The following is a 13,952-nucleotide window of genomic DNA, read 5'->3' as shown; positions in this document are numbered from 1 at the left end:
TTTTTTATACTTTTTTTTTTATTAATCTTTTATAGAGACATCTATTGTACTTAATCAGGGAATGGCTACGTTAATCTTATAACTAAGAATAACTTATGATGGATTTTTATTTTTTTTTTGTCAAAATCTTATGATGGATTTTAAAATGGTGTGGAATTTAAGGCCATCAATCTTTTAATCAGAAATTAAATCAGAGTCACTACCAAATTTCGTTTCTAATACTTCAAGTTATCACCAGTCACTATTTTTCTTTTAACACTAAGTTCTATTTTTCTTTTTAGGCTAAATAGCCAAAATGATATATGAGATTTGCATAACACATCAATTTGGTCCCTCAGATTTCAAATCAATAGAAGTGGTCTCTGAAATTGTCCACCATCCATCATTTTTGTCATTCCATTAAAAACTCCGTTAAGTGTCCCGGAGCTCTTGCCAGGAAGTTTGACAATTTTCAAAGCTTCGTAACTCAATCGTTTCTTAACCAATTTCGACCCATAATATATTAAAATGAAGATAGGAAAGTCTAGAATAAGATTATACCTATTTGGAAGCCCAATGGTTGCCGGAGATTGTGAAACCCCGTTCCTGGATTTCACTGTTATAATCTACATATTTGTATTATTGAGATTTTATATTATTTTTGAGAAATTATATTAATTTATTTGGATTTAGATTTTAATTAAATTAGTTACGAAGTTTGAAGTTTGGAAGGTAATTATCAAAAAATTTGTCGACCTTTTGAGGTCACAAGTAACGTTTTTGAATAGGTCTCGAAGCCACGAGCGCATAGGCAAAAGCGGTTTGCAAGTCCGAGTTATAACGGTATAGTTACGGACGTTTGAAGTTGTGAACTATAGATTGTGGGAACTATTTAATTCCCACATGTGTTTAAAGGTTAAGGAGTTTAATAAAAGAGTGAGGGACTAATTAGAAAGGGGGAAGTTTTCTGAAAAAGAGGGAGAGGGTCTGATTTTTGACCCGTTTTTGGGGTGATTTTCACCCGTTAACTAGCCAACTTGACCTGCTCATATCTCCTTCATCCGATCTTCGTTTTGGGTGATCTTGATGTCCATGGAAAGCTCTTGACGAGCCTTACAACTCTGTTGTGTTAGATTTCCCATTTTCTTATCTATTTTTTTCAGATCGAGGCAGCAAAGTTCCATGGGTTTTCCCGGCGGTTTTGTCATTTTTCTGGCGATTCCGGCAACCATTTCCTTCAAGTGAGGTATGAAACTTTATCTAATCTTCATAATCTTCAAGTTGGTATGCTTAGTTTGTGCTTTCGTATTCATTTTAGAATTGGGTGTTTAGAACCCTAGAAATCCGGTTTTCTCCGATGAATTTGGGCCGTTTCCAGTTAGAATTTGTCATCGGCCAAATTGTGAAAAGTGTTTCCCTTGTTGAGCTCTAGCTACCACGTAAATTTTAGTTTATTTAGTTAATGTTGAAAATTTGGGGTTTCTAAACCCTCCACCTTGAATACCTACTTGTGGCGGTGCGTGGGACCGTCCAAGAGTGTTGTCTAAGCACCAAATATCTTCTAGTGACCCTGTGAACCTATGTCTAGCTCGATTTCCCGAAATTCAATTGTTTGGTGTGGTGATCAAATTGGACCGCCACTTGTTTGTATGATTGATGACAATCCGATTGTTGGACTGTCGTACAATTTTGTGAACACCCTAGTTATTAGTTGTTGGACCTTTGAGAACTTTCAGATTAGAAATCCGATGTGCGGATCTCCCAGATTGAATAACCTTAGGTTGTTGACCTTAATGGACCTACCTTATCGACGGTTGATGTTCTAGTCAATGTGCTCTACTCTAGAGTGTCGCTTATCTCTAGTTTGTTGTTGAGGCTTGATGGAGCTTAGTTGGCTCATCACGATGACGTGTCATTCCCAGTGACGTGTGTCTCGATATATGTATTAGTGGCACCATATTGAGTTATACTTGTTTATTAAATGTGTTTTCTATTGAATTGTTATTTTTGTTTTTAGCATCGATCTATGTTTATTAATTGTGGATCGACAGTAGCTTGGAAACGTTTATGAAATGTGGTTAGATACGTATGATTTGTATGATATGTTTTCGCATTGATTGATTAACGTAGTTAAATGCTAAGATCATGCATCTTTGAGGCATGAAATGATGAATTGACAGGATTGTGGAATGACGCTGGATATGATTGTTATTATTATGATTATTTTAGTTGATCAATGTGGCTTGAGAATAATATTGTGCTTCGTTAATTATTTGATATGCTACATGTTGTGGATGGAGGTATCATGTTGAAAATAAAGTGAATTATGTGACTTGGATATTTGAACTGTTGATGGATTGTGTTTTGAAATATATATATTTTATGGTTTGAGAAAAATGATGGATTGTAAAGGACCATTACCCTAGTGTCATGGGGTTAGGTGACATTAAGTCTGCATCACGTAGCAATGGTACTGGATGGTCCTGCTTGGTTAATCCACGTTAGGGGACCATACTATTTGTGGATTGCGCTTGGTTAATCCGTGTTGGGCGATCCTTATATCCTAGGTATGGCCATACACATTTAGAGGTGATCATGCTTGGTTAATCCACATTGGGTGATCACTTTCCAATAGTTGTAGGATTGACTCTGCTTGGTTAATCTGCATTGGGGGGTCACTACCTATTTGGTTACTTTCTCAGGGGTGACTTTGCTTGGTTAATCCGCATTGGGGGGTCACTACCTATTTGGTTACTTTCTCAGGGGTGACTCTGCTTGGTTGATCCGCTTTGGGGGGCCACTTCCTATTTGGTTACTTGTGTAGGCTTCGGCCGAACGACATCTCTCTAGCTCTAGTTTTGAATGTATCCGTGAATTTTGGCTTTGAGAACTTTGAGTTTGATTTAGAAGAGTTGTTGGGTGTCTGTGTGACTACTTCGGAGTTTGAAAAGGTTTGGTATTAATTTCTTATGAATGATTATATTCAAAGTTTATAAACTGTGATTGATGGTTGGTTTTATCATTATTATCACATACTTGTATTATTGTCGCTCACACGAGCTTCGCAACTTATCCAGGTTGTTGTTTGCCCGATGCACCATTTCCATGATGTAGACACTTATTTCACATGGGACAGGTCTGGGTAAATTATGAAAAACCATTTGATATTTTGGTTCCGTTGAGTAGTCCGGAACCCGATGTTGTTGGATTACATTGAGTGGTCCGGAATCCTTGCTCTTGCTCATTTCCATAAGGTTATCTTAGAATCCTAGATTCGAGTGAATGAGAATTACCCACAATAGATCTTGTGAATACAAATTAGAATTACCATGTTATTATTCATAACCCAAGTATGGAATTATGTAGAGTTCTTTAATTAAATTCGTGAAATGATATGCTATCTCATTGATTGATTAACGTAATTAAATATTAATATTGTGCTTCGTGATTCCTTGATATGTTACAAGCTATGGATTGAAATATAATGTTGAAAGCATAGTGATTGGTATGATGTAGTGAAATGTGATTTGACTTGTGTATTGGAAATGGTGTGACATGTGATTAAAATGCATGTTGAATTGCTATGTGAGGTTAATGGACCGATAACCCATTGTGATGGGGATTTGTTGCTCGATATTGTTTCGTTTCGTTGAGTCTACGTGAATTGAGTAACTTGAATCCTGTCTTGTTTCTTCAAGCCGTAGTTATGCTTCTTGGACTTCCGTTCGGTTCTGTTAAGTGGTCCAGAACTGAGTTCTGCTTGGATTCCGTTGAGTGATGGTCCGAAATCCCTTCTACTCTGCAATTCCTTTGAGTGATGGTCCGGAATTGTATCCTAATTTGGATTCCGTTGAGTGATGGTCTAGAATCCCTTATACTCCGCAATTCCGTTGAGTGATGGTCCGTAATTGTATCTTGATTTGGATTTCGTTGAGTGATGGTCCGAAATCGTATCCTGATTTGGATTCCGTTGAGTGATGGTCCGGAATCGTATCCTAATTTGGATTCCGTTGAGTGATGGTCCGGAATCCTTTCTATTTCGCAATTCCGTTGAGTGATGGTCCGGAATTGTATCCTGATTTGGATTCCGTTGAGTGAGGGTCCAAAATCCCCTTTTCCATATATGTAGTCTTCGGCCGAACTGTGTCGCTCTAGCCCCGCATTTCGACGTGTTGTATGTGTTATTGATGATGTGATGGTTGGCATTATTGATTGATGTGATTATGGAATGATGTTGGTTATGGTAATTATGATTAGATTCGTTGAACTTTATGACTAGTGAATATGATTATGCTCCATCATTTGTCCCTTGTAATATTGCATGTTATGCATTGTGATATATTGTTGAGACAGAGCAATTTAATTGATGCATATTGGAGTGTAGTGAATTGATGAACTACGAATGGCTTGATCCATGTTTAGGGTACGTAGGCAGTCTAACGAAGAGGTTAGATGCAGCAATGAAATATACAAAAATTGCAACGCAATTCGAATATTGAGTTATGCTTTGTACATATTCCGGAGGTTGGGTATGTTAGAGATACAGATATTTGATGATGTCACGTGTCGATCCTGGACGTATGTTGGGATCAGGGCATGACAGAGATGGCCGGAAAATAGCCTCAAAGTTGACTGGTCCGAGAGAAAACTGGAAAACTAGCCAAAAACTGGGTAAATTTTAGACGTTTATAACTTCTTCAATACTCAACAAAATCAAGTGATTCAAAAATGAAAATCATACTTCTAGACAAGAAGAAGAGAATGGAACCTTCTTTTATGGCTAATTCTCCGTGTTGTGGCTGGAAAACGGCTCGAAAGTGGCTAACTTGAAATCAAGACATTCAATTTTGAGCCATTTTCCAGCCAAACCACGGTGATTTAGCCATCTAAAAAGGTATCATTCTCTTTTTCTTGTCGAGATTTATGATTTTCGTTTTTGAATCACTTAATTTCGTTGAGTATTGAAGAAGTTATGAACGTTTAAAGTTTACCCAATTTCCGGCGAGTTTTCCAGTTTTCCCTCAGACCAGTCAACTTTGAGGCTATTTTTCCGGCCATCTCCGACAACCATTGGGCTTCCAAATAGGTATAATCTTATTCTACACTTTCCTATCTTCATTTTGATATATTATGGGTCGAATTTGGTTAAGAAATGATTGAGTTACAAAGCTTTGAAAATTGCCCAAACTTCTGGCCAAGAGCTCCGAGACACTTAACGGAGATTTTAACGGAATGACCAAAATGATGGATGGTGAACAATCTCAGGAACCACTTCTATTAATTTGAAATCTCATGGACCAAAGTGATGTGTTATGCATATCTTAAGGAACATTTTGGCTGTTTAGCCTTCTTTTTATCACGTCTGCATATCTTTTTTATTTTTTTTATCATCAAATACTGGATTTCATTCATAAATTAGGTAATTACAAAACAAAATAAAAAAATAAATAGTGATAAAAAATGTGGGCAATTGCATGTTCGATTTAACTACACGATGAGACCGATTCGAACCCTAGCTCGTGGTAACTGACGCTTGATGAGATCCCAGTGCAACAGAGGACCTCAACCAAGAGAAAGGAGAGAGGGATAAAAGCCTGAAAGAACAAGAATCTTGCAAATCAATTTGGTCATTCCTTTAAATTTCTATCAAAATTTATGTTAGTGTGCTAATGTGACACATGAATGTATGACCTATTGAATCACATGGTGTCACGTGGATTAACCATAAAAACATTTTTTTTTTCAAAATGAAAAGCTATTTTTTAAAACTTTGTTTTCACAAACTGATGCACCACGCCTAACTTTTTCTCTTGTTCACTGTTCTCTATCTCTCTCTCTCTCTCCACTGAAGAAACCTCAAGAGCTTCAAAATGGGTGCAAATTAATGTAATAACAGTTTTCCATCCTTTCACTAATCTTCAACTGGAAAAAATATGAAAAGTGTTTAAATATTCAACCATTTTTTCAAAACTTGAACATTGATATTATCAACTCAAAAAGCTCGTCAACAACTCATATTTTCTCTCAACAGCTCGAGCTAGATTCTATATATATTATAACTTTAGAAGTTTCCTTGAAATGATGAAAGATCATGTATGTGATTTTACATATATTTTTACTAAACGTAGCTAGGCCAACCATGCAACTATTAATCGGTTTTTCTCTAAGATGTTCTCGTTTCTTTAACGAAAGAGCTTTCGTTAATTAAATCTAGCTCGACTCACTACAACAAAGTCGTCTATAGAGCACTTTTGGCAAGGATATTATCCATTCCTCGCAAAAACAGACCTGATTTTGATCACTAAACTTGTCCTTACTATAGTGAGAAATTAAAATATTTAGAAAACTTCATTTTAATCTCTAAAAAAGATGAGTTTTAGATTATAACCATATGTAAGATTAAAATCCAATTTTAGTCCCTAGCACATTTAATCATATAATTTATTAGTTGTATTTTGATGTTTTATTCTATCTTTTTATTTTTATTTTAATGTATTAATTACATTTAAATTTAATTTTTATTTCATTCATTGTAATATATTTTAATGTCTACATTTAGGCAACAATATTTTTTATAATATATATTCCGATAACAATTTTGTATGTTCTTCATTTAGGTACATTAATACATTTGAATATTTTGGTATATCTATTGGTACAAACATGTAGTTACATTGATTCAATATAATGCATTTCGTTACGTACACTTTGATACACATATTTGAGTATTGACTTTTAGGTACATTAATTCAATTATTATTTCGGTAAATACATTTAGGTACATACATTTTGGTATCGATATTTAGGTACATACATTTTCGGTATTGACATTTAGGTTCGTACATTTTGGTACATACATTTCGGTATTGACATTTAGGTACATTAATTCAATATAATACATTTCAGTACATACATTTAGATTCATTATAATATATTTCGGTACAATCATGTATGTACAAATATTTTGGTACAAAAAAGTCAATTTTATATATTTTGGCACAATCATTTCTGTACACTTATGTATCTATATATTTTTGTATCACAATTTTTTTTAATATTTTCTCATTTACAATCATTTCTAATTAAAAAAAATTAAATATGTGCATATTAATAAAATTAAAATTTAATATGGAGAGATTAAATAAAAATACACATTAAATAAGAAAAATTGAATGTAAATTTTGATAAAAGTACACTCAAGGGATTAAATTGAATATTTAATCTAGCATCAGGTTTTTTTTTTAATTTTAATCTTTTTCAAGGACTAATGTTCAAAAACCCCTAAAATATTTTGTGAGAAAACGTTTTCTCACTGTCGACGGATTGTTGGCGAGGAAATATCTCTTTCCTCGTTGTAGGCTCGTAGCGACTAAGAGTTAAAAAGTTAACCAAAACAAGAATCAGACTCCTGTAAGTTCTATAGAGATTGAGCAAACACTTGTTTATCGTGTAAAGGTAATTTGGAATGATAAGGAGATTAAGTTTAACAATGTGGTATGGCTTATCGGAGTTGTAGAGATTGAGCAAACACTTGTTTATCGTGTAAAGGTAATTTGGAATGACAAGGAGATTATGTTTAACAATGTGGTATGGCTTATCGGAGTTGTATACTAGGGTTGTTACTTGTTAGCCTCAAGCAATCTCGATAGAACTAGGACTGTATGTAGTTGATATGTTTACTAGGGTTTTGCAGTGATATGGTTTTGTCAAATGATAGATTTTATTAGATAAGATGTTTGATTAGCCACTGACGAGATTTGAACCCACGTCGTCATGTAAGGGTTCAACATCTTTCCACCATTGTAGTAAAAGGCCACTTACTTGCGGTGATATGGTTAGTTTGCTAAGGATCACATGATGGAAAGTGTCCTTATTGAACTCCATCGCTTATGGTATAAAGCTAGGTCACTGCTCTCTCACTATATTTATACACAAGCAATCAGATATTCAACCCCATTTGATTGAGTCGTTTCCAGGAGTGTAGAGTTGCAGAAGAACCCTAGTTCTCGAGTGGTGATGTCATCGTCTGGTAAGTGATTACCTTGGTGTTGTAATACAGTTTTCTTTATGATATGACTCTTCTTCCCGTCTCCGATATTCCCCACATCACAAATCTCACAGAAAAGTTACACCCAGTTTTTCCCCTTGCTTTCCAAACCTATTTCCATTTTGACCTCCACCTCTGCCACTCTTCGCAACCACCATATCCCCTCCAGCCACGCTCATCTCCCACCCAATTCCACTCTCTCTCACATCTCTCTGTCTCAGCTCTCTTTCTCTTTTTCAAGTCAACATCACTGCAGGCGTGTTATGTTGGCCATTGCCCTTAACGCTCGCACCTAATGGGAGAACTTAAAGAGGTAAGCTGGTTTACGAAGTTGGGAATATCCACCCCTTTAGTTGTTTTACGGAAGAGGAAATAATAATTTCCTCGCAATGCCCTTTTCCACACTGAACATGCCCGTTGCGAGGAAATTTTTTTTCTCTTGTGGAAACTCTCAAAAAAATTCAATTTTTTTTAATCCTATAGTGAGAAAACATCTTTTGGCAACAAAATAATGAACTTTAGGGATGAAATATTTTGTCGCAAAATAGATGCACCAACAATGAAATTAAATTCCTCGCGATAGACTGTCCGAGGAGCCTACTGCGAGGAAATCAAGTTCGACTAACTGAACCTTCTCAATCAAGTATTACTATAGCAATGTTGAGCATGCAAATAGTCGTTGTTGGGACTCAAAAGATAAAAAGAGAAATTGGCCTATTCTAATGCTTTCACAGTATATAAGTGTTGAACTAATCAATCTAAAAAAGACGATGAGTTTATATAAATGAATAATAGGTTTATAAGGATAGTATATACGAGCGTTGATTAGTTTGACAATCGAAAATTATTTTCTCATCATTTTAGCCAATTGCCCGAGATAAAATTGCTTGCCACATAAGGCATCACAAAAGTGGAGGCCACACAAAGCAGTGGTTGCTTGAAAATGAATCAACCAATTCAAATATGGAGCACAGATAACGACATTTAGGGTTTTCTGTTTCATTTTACCATTTGCATCCTGCCCGGACTCCTTTAAAATGGCCACAAAGCTCTACTATGTATCATCACTCGCACACACTCATAGGAGAATAACACCTGATAGGGATTTTTACCACCTGCAAAAGTAGGGATAAAAACACTCAAGAGTACAAGGTTATAGCAGCTCAAACAAGTATTTTTAAGTGTTTTTATTCCTACTTTTGCGGGTAGTAAAAATCCCTATCAAGAAATTGACGCCATTACCGGGGATTGTTTTAAATAATTTGTGTTTATCATATTCTTAGTTAATTATTATTGTACATACATATTTTTATTTATTTATTTAATTGCTGATTTTAATTTTTTTAGGCTGATTTATTTTATTTTATTTAATTGCTGGTTTTATTTTTTTTAGGTTGGTTTGTTGATTTTTGAGAGCACTGCATTGATGGGCTGCGAACCACCATCTTTATGGGATTCTTCAGCAGCAACGGATTGGCTTGGATTCCTACAAGAAAATACCATGTTACAATCTGTCGATTTTGGGAGCAATTCAATGATGGGCTGGAAACCACCATCACCAGGAGGACCATCTTTATGGGTCTCATTCGCAAAACAGGGTTTCTATGAATTTAAACTTATAATTTGTGCTTTTTGCTGTTCAAATACCCATGAAATTTTGCAATGCCCTAAAAGGAAATATTTTCCAGACTATGTGAAGGAGCATATTAATATGAGGAACGACTCACATTGACATTGGAACGATCCCACTTTTGATTACTACGCTCCAGATTTGAAAAAGCATCCTAGTTTTAGATGGGCAGGTACGCAATAGCCTTTTGAGCAGCCTAATGTGCCACAAGATTCAAATAAATGGTGTGTAATTCAAACGTCCCAATGTGCAGCAGGTTATGACCATATGTAGGAAGACGCCAGAATTGAAGAATCACCAGGCGATGACTCTAAAGCCCAATGGAGGAAATTACTGATCATGAAATTTCAACAAAATCTGCCACTATCCAAGTCTATATACCACACATTCTCTTTCAAGAGGCTACAATGCAACCCACAAAGCTGCAGGAACACGTTGAAACTGACGGGTTGGACAGTGTTGTTCAAAACAAGTCAGGATTTGATGATTCCCATGATCAGATTTTGAGCACTCAAACCATTTTGGATACAAGGCAGGCTATTGATAAAACAGTTTTGGTTGCTGAAATAAAAAAGCCAACAGTAGAACCCATCGAATTTCAAGAATGTCGGGGCCAATTTTATGAGCATGCTAAATTCTATAAGGGGAAGCATGAAGCGCTTAACGACAACGCAATCCTTCGTCAAGAAATTCGGCGAGTACAAAAATTATGGGTGTTAAATACGAGGTTCAAGGCAGCTCGACAAAAACATAAGCCTATATGGGAAGGGCCCTATTTGATTACAAAAAGTCATTCAACACAGAAAGGTGGACATCAGGGATTCAACCAATGAATTCAGATGCATAATTGATAACCATCAAGTCACTCCGTACATTCTGTTGCCGTATGATGCTATCAAGGAATGGTTAACTCTACGAGAACAAGTGACGTGATCACAAATCTCATTCCAATCCATCTAGCTATAGACGTTAACTAAAGTGCTGATTGGAAGACAAACCATTTTTTCTAAACTCTTATTTTTTATTTTATTCATTTTATTATCTACATTTTATTCTTTATCACAAAATTTAAAAAAAAAATCCGTAAATTTAAAAACACAAAAACAACAATTGTTTTTAATCAGTATCTTATTTTTGGTTTTAGTCTAATTAGATTTTTAATGTGTGTTTTTGCAGGTTGCATTTGCATTCAACATCAACATTAAAGTGCAGAATTTTAAAAAGGAATACGAACTGGAGTCTTGAGTTTCAGAAACCTACCCAAAGAAGGCTCTACACTGCTTGGAATTCCCCTTCACTCACCTTCTCTCACATTTCATTAAGAATATAATTACATACAAGTTTGGGGGTGGGGATCCAAGCAGCATAGAGAAGAACACAGTCATCAAGGCCATCCATATGCATATATTTTTGCTCAACATACATCAACGAAGACACGCAAAAAGCACAGAGGACAATTATGAGCAGACGAAAATCATATTCCTACGACACACAAATAAGAGTTGAAGGGATACATACCTATACCTTTCTTTTCCACATCAGATAGGCTCCAGACATTTAACGTTCTTTGCTATGTTGGGTCGGCATTCTGCAGCTCCTACACAGGGAGCACACATACATCAGCCATTCATCTTCTAATTTTCCCTAATCCAAGGTTAGACTTGGAATTGAATTTAGAGGATCAGACATTTTTACCTCTGAGTGGGTCGACATCATGATCGGAAGTTTGGGGGTAGATCTCCATTTTTGCCTTCAGAGCAATGAACAGAGAAAGAAGATTGGACTCGAGTTAGATGATGGCTCTGGTGTTAGAAATAATGGTTTTGAAGATTCTAGAGAGAGAGGAACAGCAGCTCTAAGTTAGAAATAAGGATAAGACACATGGGAGCTGATAACTGAGGTCAAATAGTGAATTGCAAGGTTTCTTGTCACGTGAAGGCTTGTACATGTGGTTTGTAAAAGGCTCAGCGCCTCATGTAGCAGGTCACGGGTTCGAGTCCAGCACGCAGCACTTTTGGGTTTTTATTTTTCAGCGCTTACTTTGATGCTCTCGTGTCCCAGGTTCGAACCCAGGTGTGTCCACTTCCATTCCCTTTATTTTATTTTTCGTTTTGTATCATTTTATAGTTTGTTCTGTTTGTTTTTTTTGTGTTTTTGTGTTTTTTTTTTTTGTAGTTTTATTTTTCGTCTTTCTATTTCTAGTTAGTTAAGGTGGTTGTTTATTTTTATTTTGATGTTTTAGTCTATTTTTGCTTTTCTTCTATTTTTCACACCTTGAGGATAATGTGTGATATAAGTTTGGGGGGTGGGAAATAAGAAGTTTTAGATTTTTAATTTTTGAGTCAAATAAAAATGTTCATTCTTTTTAATTTAATATCCATAGATTATTTTAAACATTAGAACAAATGGACATGGTGAAGATTAATCCCACAATAGAGTATTTTTTATTTATCGTTGCTTAGGCACTAATTCATGAGTTATATTTTGAAAATTTGCACATTCACACCAACATGGTTTGTGGGGAGTGAGATTGAACTACTTACTTTTAGTCTAAGTGTATTTTAATTTTTAAAAAAAAAACTAATGAAAAGGGCTTGAAAACTTTGAGTTTTAACGATAAGGACAAAATAAAGGGTAAAGTGAATAGTACCATAATTGACTTTTTAGTGTAAAAATGTGGTTTTTCATTAAAGTGAACAGTACTGGGAGCTTTTCGTTAAAGTTCCCTTTTAATTTTTGTTCTTAGTGAAGTGAAGTTTAGTATGTGTTACAAATAAAGTAATAATTGTTCCACTCGAGGCTTCACTTAATAACCGGGCCAGTCCTGCCTGATCCGCAGTGATTCTCGTGTCAAATGGTGAAGTTTTGGCACGGGGCAGGGTAGTTAATTGGTTTCGTAGCCTTTTCAGCTCGAGTTAATAAGTCCTTGGGGGTGTTCTACACCTAGTGCCCTAAAGCCTTTGTGGTTTAGAAGTCATTGACTTACAGCTCGCTACATGGGTTGGATCAAAAACTTAAGAGAACTAGCATTGCACGGCCACTACTGTTACTAGAAAAAAAAAATCAAGCTATTATGTGTGAACTGTTAAATAAAGAGGACAATAGGTAGAGATTTTAATCGAGTCTCCTTAACTATGTTGGTTCACTTTACACTAAAGGAAGTTCATGAATTCCTTAGACTCTGTGGTGGGATTGGTTGAAACTTTTGGAAAGATATTCTAATTTTTAACATTTTCTATGCTTGGCAACTTGAACATGAAAATTTTGTCTTAGTTGAGTTTTAATAAAGTTTTTTAGTTTGTTAGTTTTTATTTTGTTTTCTAGTTTTGTTTTGCTTGAGGACAAGCAAAAAAGCGAAGTTTGGGGGTATTTTGATGAGCCAATATTATACTATATATTTTACCATTATCTTAGTATTAATTTATTGGTTATTTTGGTAGAATTTTGATACTTTGTTATGTATTTTCAATGTAGGATATTCGACTTCCCCTAGAGCAAAAAGTGATCAAACGAATGAATTTTGGAGTGATTCCAATTGGAGAATGTTTGTGATTCTTTCAAGATGATTGTATCAAAATTCGAGATTTTTCTACCAAACCGTTTGACTGTGGCAATGAAATAAAAACCTAGCACACAGCTTTTCAAGATTGACATTTTTGGACGTTTTGGGTATTTTGAAGGTCAATATGGTATATTTTGAGGAAGATTACTTCTGAGGATTTGTTAGGAGCGTCTCAAGATTTAAAAAGAGACATTTTGAAACCAAATCGGAGTTGATTTGGTTGGTCAAAAGATGAATTTTCTCTGCAGTCAAAATTTCAGTTTAAATATGAAACCTTTTATTTCCTATTTATCTTATTCTATTAAGTTTCCTAGTTTTTAGAATACCTTTCTAATAAGGATTTTATTTCGTAGTAGTATGAATAAGGTTATTTAGCCATTAGAGATAAAAGAGAAGAACACATATATTTTGGAGAACGCACTACTTTGTATTTTCAAAGTGTTTTCTATTCATATTCTTAATAATATTTTGTTTTATGATTGTTAGTAACTAGTTTCGTTTGCTAGGGCGAGGCCACGAGCCTTAGCAAGAATATGTTGTCTCTTTTCAATTTACTTGTGATATTATGCATGCAGGTTTTAAATTATTAATCACCGGTTTAAATTATCTAATTGTCTTGATAATTGGCCACCGTTAAGATATTTAGAAAAGTAATTTAATGCAATTTTGGCGGAGGGCTGTTCCTGAAATTGACTAAGGATTCTTGTGGTTAATGTGTGTAACTTCTTAAAATG

At 35.1% G+C, this 13,952-nt stretch overlaps 1 long non-coding RNA gene across 1 annotated transcript; it reads right to left on the bottom strand.

Annotated features, from left to right (window-relative positions):
• Window positions 1–10,766: 10,766 nt before the first annotated feature.
• Window positions 10,767–11,582, bottom strand: LOC114825953 (uncharacterized). The gene is made up of 2 exons (XR_003774690.2): window positions 11,352–11,582; window positions 10,767–11,253 (listed from the first exon to the last, which is right to left on the bottom strand). It is a non-coding gene; the product is annotated as an uncharacterized lncRNA (long non-coding RNA).
• Window positions 11,583–13,952: the final 2,370 nt, after the last annotated feature.

This window comes from Malus domestica, chromosome 07 (assembly GCF_042453785.1).
Source record: "Malus domestica chromosome 07, GDT2T_hap1".
Taxonomy (NCBI): Eukaryota; Viridiplantae; Streptophyta; class Magnoliopsida; order Rosales; family Rosaceae; genus Malus; species Malus domestica.
This window is presented reverse-complemented; position numbering and strand designations above follow the sequence as displayed.